This window comes from Vipera ursinii, assembly GCF_947247035.1.
Source record: "Vipera ursinii genome assembly, chromosome: 4".
In the NCBI taxonomy this organism is placed as follows: domain Eukaryota; kingdom Metazoa; phylum Chordata; class Lepidosauria; order Squamata; family Viperidae; genus Vipera; species Vipera ursinii.
In genome coordinates this window covers 16,969,025-16,985,030 of record NC_139514.1, presented here as the reverse complement: position 1 = coordinate 16,985,030, position 16,006 = coordinate 16,969,025, and positions in this window count along the sequence as shown.

Below are 16,006 nucleotides of genomic sequence, written 5' to 3'. Positions count from 1 at the left end.
ACATTGAAGTACAAAAGCATCATTATGCTTTCTATCATGCTTCTTTAAAGTCTAACTTTTGCTTCCATAGACTTCATTACTTAGGTCTTCACAATTTGGGGAAGCATGATATAGTAAAGCTTCAAACGAGACCTTATTTCATCAGAAGCCCTGTTGGACAGCTTAAAGGAGCAAGTGTGAATAAATTAATGCATCTTCCCTGTTTTAATGTGTCCAGCATTTACTTGTGGTCCCTCATGCCTGCTTTTTGATTTCTACTTGCCAACATAATAGGGTCCCCATCACAGTATACTGATCCAAATAAAAATATTCCTAAATCCTGGGAATAACTCTCTAAAGCCATCATGCTGCTGTCCTGGAGAAGCATAATCACTGTTTACTTTTACCTCTTTGATATCATGATATGCTTAGATAATGGGCATGTAGCCTTGGAAAAAAATATATGTATTGCCTTGAGCTCCTTCATGGGCTCAACTATCAAACTAGCTATTAGATGCTGCTGGTGACCAAACCTGCTGGGTTTTTGACATCTGCTACAAATGAAGTTGAGAGTTGGAGCTGTTCACTGCACAATAAGGAGGCATTTGCAAGGCATTCATATGGTTCAGTGTGCAAACCTGATTAGTTCACTGAAAAGCCTCTTAGTTAACACTGATTATAATCATTATGTCTCTAGCGGTGTTAATAGCAGCTGAAATATTTGGTATAGGATCTGTAAGTTCTTTCCACAAAGCAGAGATTTGTATGGTCCAGGATTCCAGAATACCTGGAAAAGCAATTTGTATCACTGGCTCTTAGATCCTGCAAAACTAGAAAGGCCACAAGATAAAAGAACTGTGAAAACAAAAGACACCCATGAGATTTCAGAAGAATGTATAATGTAAGGTCTAGTATAGATGTTTAAAAGGCAGTAAGACAGCATACTGCAGCATTCAATAAGAAAGAAAGAAAGAGGAACAGAAAACCCCTCATTCTCTGGATGCTGAGGATGACAGTTTGACTTTAGAGAAGAAAAATGAGACACACCACAAATGTCAGTGCTTATATCTGACAATTAACTGTTCTGTACTGAGTATCACCTGGCTAAAATGTGAGGGCAGTATCTTATAGAGATGGAATCATCAGCTAGACCAGACATGTCAAACACAAGGCCTGGGGGGCCGGATCCGGCCCGCGAAGTGGTTTCATGTGGCCCGCGAAGCCATCCTGGAAACAGTGAGGGAACGGCTCCCGCTACCTTGGCCCTGGCCCAGAGACCCTCCTCCTGCCAGAGACCCTTAGATCTGTCCCACTCCTGCCCAGGCCCCCATAGACACCCTTGATGCGAACGATGTAGAGCTGGCCACGCCCACCCAGTAGGCCATATGCACTCTAGCCACACCCACCCAGTAGGCAACGCCCACCCTGGCCATACCCACCCAGCCCCCTGAGGGCAACCGCAATGCTGATGCGGCCCTCAGTGAAATTGAGTTTGACACCCCGAGCTAGACTGTGGCAGCACCACTTAATACTGGAACTCCATAAATATACAGATATTTTTCTCTACATACTGGTATATCAGCAAGTACAGATTGTGGCAGAAATAAATGTCTTTGGAACCAATCTTGGTAACATGTCTAAGAACTGTCTCTAGCAGAGGCTTTTATTTGAAGAAGCTGTATGTATAAGAAAAGAGGAGAGGCTAATGGGAAAAAAGGAGAGATATTAACAAAGAAAGAAACATAGTCAACGAAGTTTGGTATCAATTGGTCAGTACCAAAAGGGATTAGCAATGTTCTTATTGTCTATGCTTTTAAAAAAAACTGGAGCAAGTTTAAGTATGAGGTGGATTGTCATTGTAGTTTGCTTCCTTTCATTGGCATCTGCTCTGGGAAAAAGGAGACGATGTTGGTGCAATTGAGATAACATGCAAGTGATGTACGGTAAGTGATATAAATTTAGTTTCATGACACATATGGTATCTTCATGGCTTCTAAAGGGCACCTATATCTTCTCCTTTTAAAATAGAAAATAATTAAGAATGTGCATTTTGAATAGGAAAGCATGGGATCTACTTTTAAATTTGGTCTCAAGTGTATAAATTTTTGCACTAATTCCATACTAAAGCCAATAAGCAAGGCTTATTGGTTTAGTGTGTTTTAAATCCTGATGGTGCTGTTAGAAAAAAAATAGCAAGAGTGGTAATGTAGCTATAATACTATTATCCACCAATATACAAAGTATCATCTTTATTATTATTATTTGATTGCAAATATGAATCCCCCCAAATATTAAGGAATGAGGATATTTGAAAAAAATACATCACATGGTAAGAATATAAAACCGTCTCCTAAGAATTCCATTATATTTTTTGGGGGTGGGAGAGGTCCTTGATGCTCTTTGAGCTTAATTGTTTTCTTGCAGACGTTTCACTATCCAACTAAGTAACATCTTTTTGTTGTCATCATTATAATTCAATTGCATATTTTATTTTGAGTATTTCAACTTTTTTCCTGCGGGTGACCAGTATCTAGCACACTTTGATAATAGTTTTATTCTATAAATTTAAGCTCCTTTGAACAGTCAGGGATCAGGATCCTACTTATTTTAATTTCTGCTTTAATAGCTTGGCAAGAGGATTGCTCAAAGAAGTCAATGAGTTGAGAACAGTAATTTTATAAAAAAAAACCAACATCAAACGACTTACTCACCCCCTTGCATGTTTGTAATTGTTGACCATATCAATAAAATAAAATAAAATAAATCTGCAGCAATATATTTGGAATGAAAGATAAGTAGTACACAAAATATAATGATCTGAAACTGGCCTGTGAGTTACCCTGAATTAATAAGCAAAGATATTGAAGATGTGTTATTCATCTGAGGTATATTAATTTTATATTGGCTCTAACCAATATAAGAGTCGATATAAAAACTGAAATCATAAATATACAAAAGGATGACACTAAGTCTGAAATATATTCTGCTAATATGTTCACTTGGTTAACTCAACGGTCAAAGGAAAAATCCAGCCAACATGCATTGAGATGGTTTGAAGCATAGCGGGATGCAAGAATTCAAATTATCCAGGCCATTTCCTCACTTTAACTAATTTAATATTTCAATACATTTCATAATTATAAATTAACAAGAAAGTTACAAATTATTAAATTACAAATTACAAATTAAATGTTAAAATGCTTTAAAATGCACTGCCTTGCACCAACTGATGAAAAGGCACACTAGCAATGTGTATGCATGTAATCAAAATCCTGCACCCTTTTGTTCTTTTCAGTCTAGGCAATCTAGGTTAGAATTTTGTCTCTTTGCCAGCTGCATAAAAGTATCATGCAGACAAGAGAAAGGTTTAGATGATTAACACACCAGCAAGCAAGCACATTTACTTTTCAGTACAAAAGTTATAAATGGCAAATTTTGTTAGACAAGGGATGTAGGTCAATGTGCTAATAAGTGTATTAAAAGAGCATGGTGACTGAAGCTGTTGAAGGATGAAAAACTGCCAAAGTAGTTGGAGAGGTGCTTCAAGGAGGAAAGTTGGAATGATCCAACAGAAGCTAATAGAAATGGAGAAGATTTGTGGAACAGACTGGCTGATGAAACCTATTGGATCTGCATCAAGAGAGACCAGAAACAACAGTATGGAGGAGAATGATCCCAGAGCCCTGAGGGCACAGTGGTTAAATGCAGTATTTCAAGTAAACTCTGCCCACAGCCTGGAGTTTGATCCTGACAGAGCCCAAGGTTTACTCATCCTTCCATCCTTCCAAGGTTGATAAAATGAGAACACAGATTGTTGGGGGCAAAATGCATATAGTACTGACATTGTAAACCAACCAGAAAGTGCTGCAAAGCTATTGCTATTCTAAGAGACTCAGAAAAAAAAACAATAATTTCCTCCTCCTCCTTGGAATAGGAAATATTGAATTATTGAAAATATATTGAAATAAAGCAAAAATAAATAAAAATAAAGCAAAACTGTAGACAAGGAGTTAGCATGACAATGTTGTGATTAAGTTTAGTAACTGGATAAGGAAGGAAGTTATTGGAACCCTTAAGGAACTAAGAAACTGTGTATATAAATCAGGCATGTCAAACTCGTGACATCACATGACCTCGTGTGATGTATCGCAACTTTTTCCCCATTGCCAGCAATGAGGTGGGCGTGGTTTCAGTATGGTGCATCCGGCCCACGGGCTGGCAGTTTGACATGTGTGATGTAAGTGATTGGTTTGCTAAACTAAAAGTGCCATATCCTAGATATCTGAGCATGAATGTATTTAAAAAGGTAAAGGTTGCCCCACACATGCGTGCTAGTCGTTTCCAACTCTAGGGGCCGGTGCTCATCTCCGTTTCAAAGCCGAAGAGCCAGCGCTTGTCCGAGGATGTCTCCGTGGTCATGTGGCCGGCATGACTAGACGCCAAAGGCGCATGGAATGCTGTTACCTTCCCACCGGAGTGGTCCCTATTTTTCTGCTTGCATTTTTACGTGCTTTCGAACTGCGAGGTTGGCAGAAGCTGGGACGAGTAACAGGTGCTCACTCTGTTACGCGGCACTCGGGATTCGACCCGCCAAACTGCCGACCTTCTGATCGACAAACTCAGCGTCCTAACCCACTGAGCCGCCACGTCCCTACATAAATGTATTTACTAATGCATAATAACAATAAAACATCATTTTTCTTTGAAGAATAACATTTTGTGCCTAGATTAATTCCTGTCTCTTTCCCACTTTCCAACACAAGCCTACGTTGCAGACTCAACACCAGGGCTGGTATATTTTTCCAGAGTCCCCTCAGAGGAATAAGAAAACAATGGATTCTGGAGCTTCAAACTGGAACTTCTGGGCTGTGGACCCCATCGGTCAAGGAATTTTGGCTGGTGGGTTCAGGAGAAGAGCCTTTTGTTTTTGCTGTGGCTCCTGCCCTCTGGAATTTTGTGCCCCTTCAGATGAAGTTCACAGCTATCCTATTGCCTTTTTAAAGGGTCTTAAAACCCAGCTCTGCCAATTGACCTGCAGGCCTGATGTGGGTGTGTCATATTGGAGGTGGTTAATGGATTAAGAGAAAAGTCTACCTCCATCCCTTTTATACCTTGCTCGCTTCCTTAACCAACTTTAATTTTAATGTTAATATTTACTATCTTAGTATTTTGATGTTTTATCTAGTTGTTGTTTTTATTTTGTTGTAAGCTGCATAGAGTTGCCTCAAGCCAGATGAGTGGTACAGAAATTAAACAAACAAACAAACAAACTGCCTCCATCTTTTATGAACCCATGAAATGACATTTATTTATTTTTATTTATTTTATTGCATTTATATACCGCCCTTTCCCTGAGGACTCAGGGCGGTTTACAGGGAGTTAAAAATCAAGCATACAAAAGTTAAAAACCAATTTAAAAAATATTAAATCAACCCTGTATTATTAAAAACCCCAATTAAAATAATTTTCTCCTCAGCCTGGGCCCGAGAGCTCAAAGAGCCAGGTCTTCAGGCCCCGGCAGAATGATCGGAGGTCGGGGGCAGTCCTCAACTCCACTGGCAGCTGGTTCCAGAGGGCAGGCGCTCCCACTGAGAAGGCCCTATCCCTGGGTGTCACCCACCGGCAATCTCTTACCGGCGGAACCCTGAGCAGACCCTCCCTGTGGGAGCGCACTGGGCGAAGGGCGTTTGATGCCGGCAGCAGGTGTTCCCTCAAATACCCCGGACCCAGGCCATGTAGGGCTTTATAGGTAATAACCAGCACCTTGAATTTCACCCGGAGGGCAACCGGAAGCCAATGCAGCTCGCGGAGTAGAGGTGTTACATGGGAGTATCGGGAAACCCCCATTACAACTCGCGCAGCCGCATTCTGCACCAGTTGAAGCCTCCGAGTGGTCTTCAAGGGCAGCCCCATGTAGAGAGTGTTACAGTAGTCCAAACGGGGAAGACATGGGGAAGGCAAGGACTGGGTTTCTTAAGTTTTCATTGCCTCTGGGTGGGACTTTGTGAAATCAGCTTTCCCTTTCCAGGATTTAAAGACTTACTTTTTCAGAACAAAAAATCCAAAGCATCTTGTCCCTTGGACGGTCTGCTTGAGAATCAGCTTAACATTTCTTTGTAACCATTCCACCCCCCAATGCAAATATATTCTTCTATGAACAGCTGTTAAGATGTAAGTTGGAGTCAACCTTAGGGTAAATTAAGGAAAAGAAGGTGATCAAACACTCCACCCAGAATGTATCTGAAATAGACCTCATGCACATTAAATTAGATTGATTTCTTTACCATTTTCTATTAATGTGTCATCACTAATTAAACATGTCATTTTCCAGATTATAATTTAGCAGAGAATCAGACGCAGGGCAAATAGGAGTTGTTGCTAGGATGCTGATTGATGTGCAAAGTGTTGGGTATGAATTACTTACTGGAATACTAACATAATTCCATAAGAGAAATAACTTTGACATGCCATTCCAGTGTGATCATTTACTTCTAGATTCTTGTGCAATCTGTATAAAAATAGAAATATTTTCATGGAGGCTAATTTATGAGTATGGTGTTGCTTTTAAAACTGTGGGTGCCTCAAATTCCCAGGTGGATCCAACATTGTGGGCCTTTTTCTTTAAAAGCACAAGAGAGACAGACTGTTTTCCTCTTGGTTTATTCACTTCCTGTAGAGATGAGGGTGATGGCCATGATTTATTTATTTATTTATTTATTTATTTATTTATTTATTTGTTTGTTTGTTTGTTTGTTTGTTTTTATAAACCGCCCTTCTCCCGAGGGACTCGGGGCGGTGTACAGAGTAAGGTAGGTATACAGATTGAACAATAGTGAAAAACAATAGTAAAAACAAACTGGGACCCCAATTAGAGCTATCAGGCCAGGCCGGACTGCTGGAACAGGTAAGTTTTTAAGTCGCGCCGGAAGGTGCGGAGGTCGGGGGACATCCGGATTTCGGTTGGCAAGCAGTTCCAGAGGGCTGGCGCACCCACTGAGAATGCCCTCCCCCTGGGGGCCACCAGCCGACATTCCTTGAGCGGTGGCACCCTGAGGAGGCCCTCTCTGTGGGAGCGCACAGGGCGGTGGGGTGTTGACATTGGCAGAAGGTGCTCCCGTAGGTAGTCCAGACCCATGCCATGTAGGGCTTTGTATGTAGGATGATGATGGTAGGTTTTTTTACAGAATTCCATATAGATTCTCCATCCAATATTTTTTCTAATTACAAACAGTGAGAAGAGATACCAGGAAAACAAAACCATATGTGGTTTTTTTCCCCAGTCATATTGCTGAAAGAAAGTTATCAGTCCTAATTGTGGTCATTACAGAGACATCCATGTAGCTTTTTTTTCTTCAACTTTCCTGGCTATCCTAAAGATTTGGAATTTTCTGGCACTCTCCATTCAAGGTTGTCCTGCTTACTTTTCCAAGATAGATCAAAATCAGCTTTGTGTTTATGCTCAGTTATTTCAAGGAATGAGATCCTGTATTATGGAGGAGAGGAGAATGCAACAACCACACTAGTTTGCCATCTCCTTGGGGACTTTTCCCTCATGTCTCCTGTACCCGAGTTGTAGGATATATGGATGTAGCTATTTCTCCCTTTCCCCACTCCCAGAAAAAGAGTGCCACCTGAGCAGATACAGTAATTATGCTGCTATTCTTTGCTTTTATGGAGAGATGCTCCACTTTAATGGAAATCTGAATGGAACAAAACAGGAACAAGTCTTCCTCACCTTTCCCAGAGATGAAGCTTTTAAATAACTGTCTCCCGTTTTCCCCTTTTCAAGCAATTTTGGAGGGCGTTATGCTCAATAACAAATCCACAATTGAATAAACAGGAAGAAGTATTTTTAGTTTAATAAAGACAGAAAAAAAAGGATTTGAGGAAATATTTTACCTATTTTACTTTAAGTTACATGAAACTGGGATCTGCATACTAAAATTAGCACCAATAATCTTTAAACGGACTGAGGAAATGAGCAGATCAAGACAAAAGTGAAAGACACACTCCCGCCAAACTGAGCTAGTAACACTTAAAAGAAATACAAACATCTCACAAAATGAAATCAAAGTTCCTGACAAATTCATTTTGTTGGTTCCAGTTCTCCCAGGGATTTTGAGATCTAGGATTAAAATTCAAGGATGCAATTGCATAATATCAAAGGCCTACAGTTCCTTGAATCCTTTGGCTGTCAATACTCCAAAAGAATAAACTGACTTTTCTGATTCTCACCATTTACCTCGCTTAAGAAGAGACATTGGTGATGTTTACAGAGCCCTTAAGAAACTCAGGTAGCCTCTGGGAGATTTAATCCACTGCAAATGCACGTACCATATCCTATCTTTGGTGAAATGGAAAAATAAACTTGTTCATTTATTCAATGACTATTAATATTCTTGTCTGTTGTGCTGGATACTGGAAATGTGGTGCTCAAAACCTGAGCATAGTTAAACAGTGACACCTTTTATTAATACTGGGGAACTAAATTGTCATTCATTTCCAAGAACTAGTTTTCAACTGAAATAAAAGGCAGTTGTCGACTTACAACAGTTGATTTAATGACCGTTCAAAGTTATGACAGGATTGAAAAAAGTGATTTAGGACTGTTTTCCACACTTACTTGGTCACATGAATAAAATTCAGACACTTGGCAACTGACTCATATTTATGACAGTTGCAATGTCCCGGGGTCATGTGATCATCTTTTGCAACCTTCCAACAAGTAAAATCAATGGGGATGCCAGATTCACTTAACAACTGTGTCACTAACTTAACAACTGTGGTGCTTCACTTAACAACTGTGGCAAGAGATGTCATTAAATGGGGCAAAATTCACTTAACAAATGTTTCAGTTAACAACAGAAATTTTGGGCTCCATTTTGGTCATAAATCAAGGACTACCTGTAGCATTTCACAGCATTTCAAAAACATCCAGGCTCTCGGCTTTTTGGTTTTTGTTCAGTTCTTATACCTAAATTCCAAAATCAGACTTGATAAAGTGTGAAGTTCAGCTGCTTTCCTAATTAAATTATATACAGTAAGCGAAACATTTTTGTCCATGTGTGAAGTAATTAAAACCTACTGGCTAGTCTTGTCCTCTGTGGGATTAAAGAATAACTCCACCTCTTCTATCTAAGAATTTTCAGATTTCTCTGTTAAATTCTGCAAAGTGAGCTGTTTTTTGTACAAATAATAATAATAATAATAATAATAATAATAATAATAATAATAATAATAATAATAATAATAATAATAATAATAATATAGTAATAATAGGTTGGAAGGGACCTTGGAGGTCATCTAGTCTAACCCTCTGCTCAGGCAGGAAACCCTATACCATTTCAGGCAAATGGCTGTCCAGTTTCTTCTTAAAAAACCTCCAGTGATGGAGCACCCACAACTTCTGGAGGCAGGTTGTTCCACTGGTTAATTGTTCTAACTGTCTGGAAGTTTCTCCTTAGTTCTAGGTTGCTTCTCTCCTTGACTAGTTTCCATCCGTTGCTTCTTGTCCTGCTTTCAGGTGCTTTGGAGAATAGCTTGACTCCCTCGTCTATTGATATCTATATATTTGTTCTCTAGTGTATACACAGAATGTACATGTCAGGTCCCCAAAGCCTCTGTGTTTTCCCTTGCATATATATCCTAATTTTGGGCCCTGCTATTCTGCTGGGGAGCGGGGGAGCTTTTTCACTTTCTATCCTACCTCTATCCTTGAGAAAGGAATGTGTCTCCCTTATCAGGGAGATAATTACAGAGAAACGAAAGCTGGATAAGATCTTGAGATGCGTGCCACCTGTTCCAGTTACCCGCACATCATACCACCTGTGAATTGGCTGGATTTCAAATGGACATTATGACTTTGCTGGGAGGAGGAATATTGTTAGCTTAACTCTACCGTTTGGGTGGGATTTTCCCCAGATCTCACCTTGACTACTCTACTGTCACTGACCCCTAATAAGAGTAAACTTTTGAGACAATGCCTGTTTCAAGAGTTCTGCTTTCTTGGGTGGTTAGTTGAAGTGGGTCCTTACAGTACATCTCTCCCAATCATATAAATAGTGCTTAATTTATAACCATTTCTTAGTCACTGGGATATGTGACTTACAACTGGTTCTCCCACTTATGATTGTTGCAGCATCCCCATGGTCACATGATCAAAATTTGGGTGCTTGGCAGCCAGCATGCATTCACATGGGGTCTGTGATTTCCATTTACAACCTTCCCAGACAGCTTCTGACAAGCAAAGTCAGTGGGGAACACTGAATTCACTTAACAATGTGTGATTTATTTGACTGCAGTAATTCACTTAACAATCATGACAAAAAGATCATAAAATTGAGAATGTCTGACTTAACAAATACCTTGCTTAAGAATGAAAATTCTGGTCTCAGCTGAGGGCATAAGTTGAGGATTTACCTGTATACATATTGTACTTCCATATATAATTACACATAGGTCTAGAAAAGGTGACCATCCCTATTCTATAAATAATGTTGTCCTGGAATTATTGCATTATGCCATATGAGTTTCTAGGCTTTGCTCCATATTACTATAGCTGACAATTGCATGGGTCAGAAAGAACACTTTATAGAACATAAAAGCTATTTTTTATCATGAAAACTTTATCTGGAAAAAATTCAGAGAAGAGCAACTATGATGATCAAAGGCCTGGAGACTAAAACATAGGAAGAACAGCTGCAGGACTTGGGTTTGGCTAGTCTAAAGAAAACAAGAAATAGGGGAGATATCATAGCAGTATTCCAGTATTTGATGGGCTGCCACAAAGATGAAGGTGTCACGTTATTCACCAAAGCACCAGAGGGAAGGACGAGAAACAATGGTTGAAAACTGATCAAAGAGAAAAGCAACCTGGAATTAAGGAGAAACTTCCTGACAGTGAGGACAATTAACAGTGGAACAGCTTGCCTCCAGAAATTGTGGGTGCTCCATCACTGGAGATTTTAAAGAAGAGGCTTAGACAGTCACTTGTCTGAGATGGTATAGGTCAAGGGTAGGCAACCTCGGCTCTTTTATGACTGTTATTATTATCATGGACTTCAACTCCCAGAATTCCTGAGTCAGCATAGCTGATTCAGGAATTCGGGGAGTTGAAGTCCATGACTCATCAAAGAGCTGAGGTCGCTTACCCCTGGCATAGGTCCTCCTGCTTGAGCAGGGAGCTGGACTAGAAGACCTCCAAGGTCCCTTCCAACTATATTCTATTCGATTCTATTTATTAATGACCTAGGCTTTTGTAGGTGATAGCTTATTTCATTAGCTGCTTATCAGTCAAAGGTCCTCTCTAACAATTCTGTGTAAGAGAGTTTTGAGTGGGATATATTTAAAGAGACAATAACAGGACAGATTCCACAGAGTCCTATTAATATAATGTTCCCTCCTTCAGGAAAATGAGTTCTCTTTAAATTTAGCTCAGCTTTCTACTGTGACCATCAATAGCCTGTTGTGATGATTTTGATAGTAGAAATATATCCTGTATATTCCCAATATAAGGCTGCTATACCTTTAGCATAATATCTCATTCCAAACCTTACAAACTTGCCATTAAAACACTTATTTATTTGTTTGTTAGCATATGGCATCTAGAGAGGCCATGCTATCATTGAAATTCAAAACACTATTTAAACTTTATATATATAAAAAGGGAAAAACGATAAACAGCGCTTTCAACTCTCTGTTCCCTATAATTGTCTTGTAAATTTACAGAGGCATGCTAAAGGAATGCAAGCTGGATACTGGAAGAAAAAAAATATGAAATGAATAGCAATGAACAAGGGTTCCTTCACATACAGATAAGCACCACAGAATTGTAACGAAGGAAAGGAAGCAAATACAAACATATTTTGGCCTCCATTGCAAATGAATTTCCCCTGGATAGGGAAGGAATGTATCATTCCATTAATGGATATTTCTGCAGTGACAGAAAGAAATTCATTTCACATATTTTTTCCAAGCACTGTTGAATAGTCTACCTATTCAAACTCCAACAGTGGTGGTGTTATTTATGCTAGACTTTTATTTGTTTAGGAAATACGATATCTTGTACATCTAAGCTGCCTGTTGGTTTTTTCTGTCCAGATTTCAGGTAATAATCAGATAAGGACCCTCCATAGTGGCAAGGAAATATGATTCAGTGGGCAGTGTGCGATTAATTATTCCATCCCAACATATTTAATTGGTGGCATAATATTCAGAGTGTCCCTGTCTCAATTTCTCTGAAGTATTATGATAGGTGCTACAAACAATTCTGGATGGCTTAAAGGAATTTCACCACGAATTATAAAGTTTTTGATTCTTTTTATTTAGTCTGTAGAAGGTCACTGTGGTGCTCCTTTACTTCTCTAATGATTAAAATTAAATCATGTATGTATTTGTCTCCAGAATGTCAGTTCTGAAAGGTATAGAGTTGATAATGATTCAGTATTTACCCTAGATATAAATCAACTTTACTATGATATGTATAAACATAGAATCCTACCTTTGGGAGCAATATTTAATAGTTCATCTCCAACCTCTTGTACACTGTAGGAATCCATATTAAAGCATAAATTAAAGCAGCATGTCGTGGGCAAATATGTCAAATGCATTGCTGAAAACAAGATATATTACTTCCATAACATTCCCACAATGTGCCAATGAAGTTAACTGTTGCAATGTGAAGTCAGGTTAACATGGTAAGGTTTGTCCTTACTAAATTCATACTGACATTATTTTTAGGGTGGTTAAAAATTCAACTCTTCTGGAATTGCTCTGAAATAAAAAAAAATCATTGAAGATGCAAGGGACAGTGACATCACCTTTCAATAGAGGACAGTAACACATGGGAAATAAGTTGTGATTATCCCATTCAAAGTGCATTAGAAGTTAATCATATTCCTATTTGTATAATGCTATGTTTATGGTTGTATTGCAAACAAGATGAGATAGTATTTTCCATATTTGTTGCAAAGTATTATACTACTAATCTAATATACTGTAAAAGTATATGGCTAGAATTAATGGCTAGAATTAATGTCTGTTTTGTTTTTGTGTAAGCGTTTTATCTAATTGGAATAGTTATATCACTCCCAGTGGCATTTTTCCACCTAACTGAGCCACACCTCAGAAAGACATATCTTTAAAGTGATAAATGGATTGTAAAATGTAATTGTAAAATTATATTTTACTGCCTATACAATGTATTTTAAGCAGTCAATTATACAGTTTTTTTTTCTTTCTAGATTTTCTCCGAAGTGGTGTTTTGTATTTGCTCTTAATGCACACACAGTAGGGCCCCATTTTGGTGATTCACAATTTTCAATTCATTAAAGCTTTTTGGGATAATTTGTTTTGACAATTGATTAATACATTTGATTACTTAAATGAAAGCTTACAACCCATCAATATGGAATCATTAAGCAATTTGCTTTCTTGTTTTTATCACAATCTTTTGCTTCTTCCTTTCCTAAATTATATTTCTAATGGGTTTAAGGATTGCACAGATTCAATATTTTAGTCAAGAAATGAGGCCAAAATATGAACTGTAGCTAGTAGCTCAATCTTATATTGAAGCTAATTACTGTTGCTTCTGAAGGAGACAATTGTAGCTGGGTTAAAAACATTCTAGTTTAACAGGAAAGTAGGTTATCTTCAGACACCTTCCTTGGTTACCAAAATTCTTACAACAATATTATTAAATATTATTAAAATGAACTCAGCGTTGATGTTCATAAACAAGTTGTCATGGTTCCAACAGACAGAGACAAATAAAGCAGAACTCCGAGGCTTGCAAATTCCTCAAAGAACATGTTTATTAGTTACAAAGTATCGGCATGTCAAAAGTAAAACCAAGTCTGGATACACACATAACAATTCCCCAATACAAAGTTTAAAAAATCCCACCCATAAAACTATGTAAGCAACTACATTCCCCAATACATCTTCTTGGCGGGCTTTTTATGCAATGCCCAGCCTGCAGTCTCGGGAGCAACTGATGACATTGGTTCCCATGGGACAAAAGATTGTTTTGACTAGTGAAGCACCTGGACAACCTCCTCCCTCTATTCTATGTGGCAACCAAAAAATGAGAAGGAAAATGGCTGCAGCATATACTCATTTGTAGAATTGACAGTCTGCGCCCCTCTCAGACAGAAAGAGTCTCCTGTAGGGGGAAACAAAAAGCAGATTAAGTATTGTCAATATGACTATAAAACGTTCCACAAACATCTTTTCAGTGATTTCTCATGTGTTGGGATTGTGGTTCTGATCTACTGACCCTTCCTGCAATACCTCTGGATAACAAACCGTGATACATGGAAAATCTTCTCAAGGATAATGTGATGGTATGTGGGAATGAGCTTGGGAGACAGGAGTAAAAGCCGCAGACTAGGCAATGGTCAGAAAAGCGGGAAATGCATTTTCAGACTTGAAAGATTGAGGTCTTTTGGGACTAGGAGTCAAGACAAGAAATACACCCAGAAGAACAAGCTCTAACATTATTGTAAGGTTACATTAACAGACTCTTCCAAGTCATTCTGTGCCCTTGCCTTTACAGCCCAGAGAGACCTCTTTATGAGACATTTGCCACGCCCTGTCAGCCCTCCTGGGTAATACAGATGGGAAACAAGACTAAATGAGCTAAATCTACATTAACCAAATCTTGTAAGTCAGAAAGTACAAAATTATTGCCCACCACTTTTAACTGGATCATAAGGGCAGGTCCGCTTCAGTTTTTTTCTTTGACCATTAAATGAGCGTGGTCTCCTGCCTCTTTTGTTGATGGTTTCCTATACCCCTGAAAGAGATCTAAGTCCAGTCCCTGCCCCCCTTGAAGTCTGTTGACTTTTATCAGGCACCATTTTCCATTGAACGTTAGTAGAACAAATTATTGTGTATAGGTTGCACGGAATAAACTCAAAGTGTTTTTGAACTCTATCCTGGCTCCTAGTTTCTTGTGCCTGACAAATCTATAAAAATATTATCTATTAATACAAACACACACAGAGAGAAAAGTGTACATATATAATTTTAGCTCAGACAAAAATGAAGAAAGAAGAATTAAAGAAATTCCCCCCAAGAAACAATTATTGCATAACATATTAAACTTTAAATGTAAGAGAAATGAAGGTAAAAATGAATTATACAAAATAAAACAAAGCAAAAATGAATTTGCAAACAAAGCAAAGAAATTGTTGGCATATAAATTGTAGAAAGACAAAATGATATTAGAGGTAGAAAATGGAAATTTATTTTTTTATTTATTTGATAATGTAAAGATGCAAAAAGTATTTCATCAATATTGCTGTAAATTATATACAGAAATTTCTCTGGCAAAGGTTGATGAATATTTAAAGAAACAAAATTTACTGAAGATTACAGAAAATTGAAACAATGAATCGACCTGTTTTGTGAAGCTACAAAAATGATTAAAATCAGGAAAGCACCTGGATCACATCAACCTCTGATTATAAGTGATATATTATTTTGAAATCAAACTAATACAACTGGTGCAACACATGATAAACTCTGTTCTGCATCCTGGAAAGATACTGGACAGTAGGATAAAGGCCAATATAGTATTAATACCTAGTGATCAAAATTCAACCTCACCCCCAAAATCCAAATTTTATTAGCAATAAATAAATAAATAAATAAATGCTTTTCCCACTGGTGTTATCTTTATATATGGTGCATTGGGCATGTTAAGGATATGGTGGATTTCTCTAATTTCTCCAGTTAGCAGAAAGATGTATATTAATTTCTTTCCTTAATGATAGAGAGGAAGCAAGCTTTGACACATACTGTAGTGAGATTAATGAGTTTAACCTATAGAACCAGGTGTACCGAAAAGGGCATTAGTTGGGATCCTGGTGGACATGAGTTTAGCATTTTTCCAGAAGAATCCTAAACTTGTGTTCAAAAATAGCCCAAATACCAAATGTTGCATGGACAGCTACTCTGGGAAATGAAAGGGAATTATCTCTTTTTCTGTCTCCTGGTTTATCATGCAGTCTGTCTGCCACTATTG